We start from the raw sequence: 7,374 nt of genomic DNA on the forward strand, positions 1-7,374 counted from the left end.
TTACACGGACAGAGCTCCGACTTTAAAACCCGTAAAAATAACTTTTACATAACCCAAACTAATCTAATATAACACTAATCTATACTATATATATATATATATATATATTTATTTATATTAGACGGAGTATTATTATTATTATGTTATAAAACTCGGCAGAATTCGCGACCTTTTATAGGGATTCTGAAATTTCTGTGCTCCGCGAGTCGCGGCACTTTGTGCCTGAGAACTCCGCGAGTCGCGGGGATATGGAATACAGCTCACACCCCTTTGGATCTTCTTTGCCGACGTTTTATATATATAAATATAAAATATAAATAATTAATATAATTATTTATATATTATATTATATTCTTGTGCATAGTAGACTTGTAATTTTTAGTCCGTTGCGTCGGGCGTTAATAGTTGACTCATGTCCTGGTTCCGGATTTTCGAACGTCCTTGCGTACAATTTAATATCTTGTACTTTGCGTTTTGTAACTTGTACTCTTATCTTTTTTAGACGTTCTTCATCAATAATTTGAACCACTTGGATTGTATCTTGTACATTTGAGCTTTTTGGTCATTTGCGTCTTCAAATCGTCGTTTTCGCCTTTTGTCTTCGCACTTATTTAATATAAACGATTACAACTTAAAATAGGACAATTACAACTAAATAATTTACATATTGGGAGGATATTGCTACTAAATATATGTTCATTTGGAGCACTATCATATTCGCAGTTCAAAATATATTTCAAAAGCATTTAATAAAGCAGTTGTAAAAACATCGCATGTATTCTCAGTCCCAAAAATGTAAAGAGTAAAAGGGAATCAAATGAACTCACGCATATAAATATTGTAAAAAAGTTAATAAAGTATTTGCATGTATTCTCAGCCCAAAAATGTAATGAGTAAAAAGGGAGCAAATGAACTCACGATACGATATTTTGTAGTAAAAATTTGCATACGACGGAACTGAACAATGCAGGGTTGGCATCGGATTCACGAACCTATATCATTATATATATATATATATATATATATATATATATATATATATATATATATATATATATATATATATATATATATATATATATATATTAACACACATAATTGTAATCAAATAAATTCATATATTATATCTTAAATTATATATCTATATATTTAATTTGTACATATTTAAAATAGTTAATATTTATATAGTTTAATATTATATTTAAAATCAATAATAATAATAATAATAATAATAATAATAATAATAATAATAATAATAATAATAATAATAATAATAATGATGATGATGATGATGATAAAAAAAAATGGGTAATAAGTAACTACCTTAAAGATCTAGCCCTTAAAAAAATGCCCTAGTCCGGGTTCGAATCCGCGACGTCCCGCTAACCCGATAATACCACAAACCAGTTCTCCGCCTATGTTTTTCTGATTAAATTCATACACCAATTTCTTTTAACCCGTTATTTGACTGTTTCAAAACCCATTTAGTTAACCTCTTCATCATTATCATATCCTAACCCTAATCATCCTCTATCATTATCATTCATGAATTCATGTGTTATTAACATCATCTTATTCTATCATTGTCGTAAAACTTCCATCGTCTTCATCATATTCTTTCTTCATCATCTCAAATCTCAATATTATCAATATTTATTATCATCTCGATCTTGTTTCATCAACCATTATTGTTAGCATCTTCATCAAATACTTATCATATATCCTCATAATATAATCGAACAAATGTAAATGATCTCCATAACCCATATTAATTCGAGCAAGCCCACTAACCCTCATATCCTAAAATATTACCGGCTAAAACAACCAATACAAATTATGGCTCAAGTCATAAAGTGGAATTTTGTCTAGGCATAATAGAAAACGGAATCTTGTGGTCCAACATTTATTTATTTATTTTTCTTTTAACGTCCCACTAGCTAAAAGAAATATTAGTTGTTGGCAATAAATCATTTGGTTTATGTCTGCCACGATTGTAAAGGAAAAGGGTGTGTAAAATTCAACTTTTTGTTTGTAGTCTTTGTATTAGAATATGGTAAACAATTTAGGTGGTTAAGATAGTGGGAAACAAAAGATTCGATCAGTATTTCAAAGGATTAGATGTTGGCCCAGCAAAACGTAACTTTACCTAATTCCCCTCGGTCCAAAAGTGGTTTTAGTTTTTTTATAAGTTTCGTGGAAAAAAATAATAGTTGGAAGTGGGGTTCGTTTGGAATAACAACACCATTACAAAAAAAAATGATGGCACGTCCCCTCCTTTTTTTTAATTGACCCAATTTGTCTGGGTGGAATAACAACTCCATTACTTAAAAAAAATAATGGCACGTCACCTCTTTATTTTTAAACAAAACATGAAAGCAACAGATAGGATTAATGTATCGGCCATGAGCATTCTTCCTTTGTCCCACAAGCATATTTAAATGCTTTGTATCATACACCACTTTATCAAATTGACAAAACCCCAATCATATATAAGTATTACTTCTTTCTTCATAGTTGTTTACCCTCGGCAGAAACATATACATTAACGTAATTGAAAACATAAAGGAAGCTGCAGTAGCAGGGAACAATATCATAGCAATAATAGGAAAACAAATGTTGTTTGTGGCAGTTTTAAGGTTGAAGATGGTGTGTTAGGGTTATTGAAGTGGGATTGTATGTGTCGATGGGTTCTTATGCTGTTGGATTAGTAACCAAAGGAACAAGGTGGGCGTATAGGTAATGGAGGTTTTGATGATCATGGTGGCTAATTGAGTATCAAATGAAACAGAGAAAAATATAGTGAGTGTGATCTTGGTTGATGGTTTTCATGGTTTATGATGGTGAAGGTGTTTGATGGAGGTGGCGTAGGTGATGGTTTGCAAATGGAATGTGACCTTCATCTAATAATAACATAAACAAGAATGGTTCGATGGTGATGGTAATTGTAATTTCTATAACTCTCTCTACCTCTCTGTGCTTTGTGTATGTAATTAATTGTATATATAGTGTGTGATATCGTATCAATAACTGATCACATTTTGTTTTGTAGGTTTGATGGTATCGACAGAAATATTCGAGGCTAGAAAGAAAATAACAAAAGAAAATAAAAGCAGAAAGAGACTTGCAACTGAATTTGTTTGCATTTGGGAATTGAGATTGACAGGTAACAATTTGAAGACATGAAGAATCCCACAGACAAGAGAAGAAAGATAAAAGAAGAAATCGACGGGTAACAGAATTTGTGTTTACTTGCTTGACTTATTGAAGTGAAGATTCCATGGGTAACAAGTTGCAGACAGGAATGACAGATAGAATGAAATAAAAAGAAAAGTGATGTTGATACACAACTGAATTTGATTCTGTATCTGATTAATATCTATAAATTTTGTATCTTATAGAATTATTATATCCTATTGTTGATTCTAGCATATCATACACGTTCTTCATATATATTATATATAAGATTCATGATTATTAATAAATATAAATATATTAAATAATAATAGTATAGTTAATAATATTGAAAATAATAAAAATACTAATAATAATAATAATAATAATAATAATAATAATAATAGAAATAATAATATTAATAATACTAATACCAAACAATTCTAATTATAATAAAAGTAATAAAAATAATGATATCAAAAGATTATTCATAATAATAGTAATCATGATAATAACTTACAATTATAATTTTGTTACTAATAATGATAACAATAATATTAGAAATTGGATATATCAAGTTTCATATTTATGTATTATTTATAATAACAACAGTAACACTAATATTAATATTTAATATTTATTTTAATAATAATGGAAGTAATAATAATAAGATTAGTAAATATAACAAGTTAACTGTACTAAATTTCATGTCTATATATTATCTATTGAAAATAAATAATATAACTAATATTGATGTTAATATTAGTATTAATTATAATAATAAAAATAACAATAATATTATTATGACAACTATATTTTAACTTGTAATAAGATTTCATATATTAACCTTACATATTATTAATTATATAATATTTATGTTATATAATAACATTTTTGAATATTTAATATTTATATGTGTTATATATAATACAATATACATATGTTATAGAAGTCATACATATATTTATTCTAATAACAATTTAGTTATTCTATATTTTGTTTTACATATTTATTTATAACAATAATCTCATACAAATGGTTAATAACATTTATTATATAAATAAATATATATTTATATACATATCCATTTACAAATAGTTGTTCGTGAATCGTCGGGAACAGTCGAAGGTCCAATGAATGTATAAAAACAGTTCAAAATTTCTGAGACTCAATATTACAGACTTTGCTTATCGTGTCAGAATCATATAAAGATTAAGTTTAAATTTGGTCAGAAATATCCGGGTCGTCACAGTACCTACCCGTTAAAGAAATTTTGTTCCGAAATTTGAGTGAGGTTGTCATGGATAATAATAGAAATGTTTTCATGACGAATATAAGTTGAAAATAAGATTTTATCAACATTGAGTATCATGGATAAAATAACTTGATACTCGAAGCGTACGGCTGAAGCTATCATAAAAGAACGAAATGATGCAATGAAGATTTGTCTTAACTTTTGACGTAGTCACATTTGAATTCCGGAATTCAAGAGATTTAAAAGAAAATCTTGGAAATCTATAAATCTGATTCTTCGGGATTTATGGAAATTAAGATCTCTATAATTAAATGCAATTATCTGTCTCGATTGCTTTGTCTGGTATTTTCACTATAAATGAACTTGTTCCATTCCATTATTTTCACCACTCCAATACTTTCTTTCTCGATCCATACTTTCAATGATTGTGAAAATGCTTAATCCAACCCTGGTTCTTAACCTCATTCTGACTATCGCAACAATCATTCTTCTATTCCAACTCCCACCAAAGGAATATGTTTACTTCTACTTCGCTCTCGGGGTTATTGTGTTTATCATACTCCCGTGTCTTTATATTGCTATTCGTATTAATGTACACGGATTTTTGATTTCTATGTTATTGTCGAGTTTTATATCTTCTCTTATGTTTCAGAGCTCTTTGCCTTTTTATTCTCTTCTCGACCTCTAGTAAAGCGAGTAATGGTCCAGAATTCATAAGTATAAAGTTTCGAATGTTTATAGTATTCTAAGCAGAAAGGAATGTATTAGCACGATTTGATTTTCAAATTTATCAGAATCACTTGAGGATAGAACTATCAAGGATATATTTTCTTGAAATGTTTAGAAGTTAAGCAGAATGAAAGAGTTATGTAACATGACACATGATGATGGTATGATCTACTGTGAACCATCATCACGTTTCATTAGAAACTCAGCATGACTTACTGTAATATAATCACGTTGGCCAAGCGTCATTATATTATACTAACCCATGCTTCAATTCCCAACACTTCTCCACAATTCATTCATAATTTGTACTTAGATTTTTCAAAAGTTTCCAATATAATGGAATACAGAAAGCACGAAGAGGTAGATAATTTCAGACAAGAATATTTATGAAAATATCCTCAGAAATACCGTAGATATTTATGATGATATTTTGGAATTTCTAAGTTTGAAGGTTGATGAAGAAAAATTTTCCGTAAGATTTTAACACGACTTCGGAGCAAGATATTCTCTAAAGATTTCATCGGATCCAGAATTACCTAGATTCTTTGAATATAGGGTTTGGTCTTTGTATTTGTCCACAGTCTCCTTCATAGTTTCGCATAATTCGCTTTCCAGTATCAAATTTTCTACTGAGCATTCCCAACATTCCATTCTTTATTATCAAACTTTTGGTGGTTAAGGTCATTTACAGTTTTAGCTGCTTCTTCAGCATTTTCAACATTCCGAGTATTGATTCGTAAACTGGGTGCTTTTCAGAATTTCAGAATGGAAGATCATAATTCTAAGAGATAAATGTTATATGTATACACATGACTGTTGATGTAGACATACTGCGAGATTCAAAATTACTGATTGCTGATTTCTGGTAATTGGTATGGCAATTCTCGTTACAAGGTAGGAATGAGTTCATGATAAGACTTCAATAGATAAATATAGTGATTTGTCGGAGAGATTTAAGCCAAGAAGCAACGAGGTTGCTGGTACATCTGCTGGTAATGTGTTGGAATATAAAAGGTTCTCCGATAATAAAAGAGCACGCATATATATCAAGGTTATAATAAGGTTATTTCGAATGAAAAGTCGAAGTTGACTTGCTAGATCTGTGACAAAATTAGCTAATTTGTAGAGGGATTGTATAGTTATTTTCGGTAATAACAATGCCAAAGGAGCTAGCACAGATACATGTTAAACATTTACTCAGGTTCCGAGTGTTTTCAGGTGCATATCTATATGCATCAATCTTTTCTTTCGTAGATGAAGTGCGGTTAGTTCATCCTCTAGATGGAGTTGTTTTCAAGAATTATGAAAGGTTTGAACACAGATTGTAATCGACATGAATATTTTTCTGAGTTTTGTGAATAGAAGTGATGTCCTAACACAGTTTTAAAGTCAAAGTATAACTTTGAAAGATGTAGGAATTTAAAAGTACTGGTATTGGTTATATCTCGACTTGGATTCTGATCTATTAGAATATGTAATCGATTGTGGATGAGATCGATTGTTGTGTGGTGAACGGATTCGTATATCTGTGGATGTAAGTAGGATAGGAAATGACCGTTGAATCAGATTCGAAGAATGTACAGTGTAACTTATTAATGTGAAATCTTAAATATTCTTCGGGTATTACCTACCGGTAAAATATTTTCATCATTAACAGTTTGTACGAAAAAAATTTTAATCACAATTTTTATGAAAATATATATACATATATATTTTCTTCAGATGTAATCATGGATTTAATGAGTTAATATGATATTAACTCATATGATTTTCGGTTTGAGTTAGAATAAGTAATCTCTAAAACTATTAGGAACCAGATATTCATCGCAGAATATTTCTTCAATGAAGTTATGGATCAATACTTCATCGTTAACTATTAGGAACCACATATTCTTCGCATAATATTTCTTCAATGAAGTTATGGATCAATACTTCATCGTTCATTGTTGTTGGTACTCCTTGGTATCTATGGTGCGTATGATGTTGATGTTCGAGGTATAGATTGTGATGTCGAGATGTGTGATGTGGATGTTGCTGTTGGCGGTGGTGATGGTACTGTTAATGTTGCTGATGGTGGTACTGTTGGTGAAAGTGATGTTGCTGAATCTGGTACATTTTGCACCATATTTTTTTTCAAGGCTACAACTCGAGCGCGAAGCTCGTTGACTTCTTCCACTACTTCAGGATGATTGTTGGTTAGAACGAGTGAGTGAATAAGG

This window comes from Rutidosis leptorrhynchoides, chromosome 4 (assembly GCF_046630445.1).
Source record: "Rutidosis leptorrhynchoides isolate AG116_Rl617_1_P2 chromosome 4, CSIRO_AGI_Rlap_v1, whole genome shotgun sequence".
Classification (NCBI taxonomy): Eukaryota; Viridiplantae; Streptophyta; class Magnoliopsida; order Asterales; family Asteraceae; genus Rutidosis; species Rutidosis leptorrhynchoides.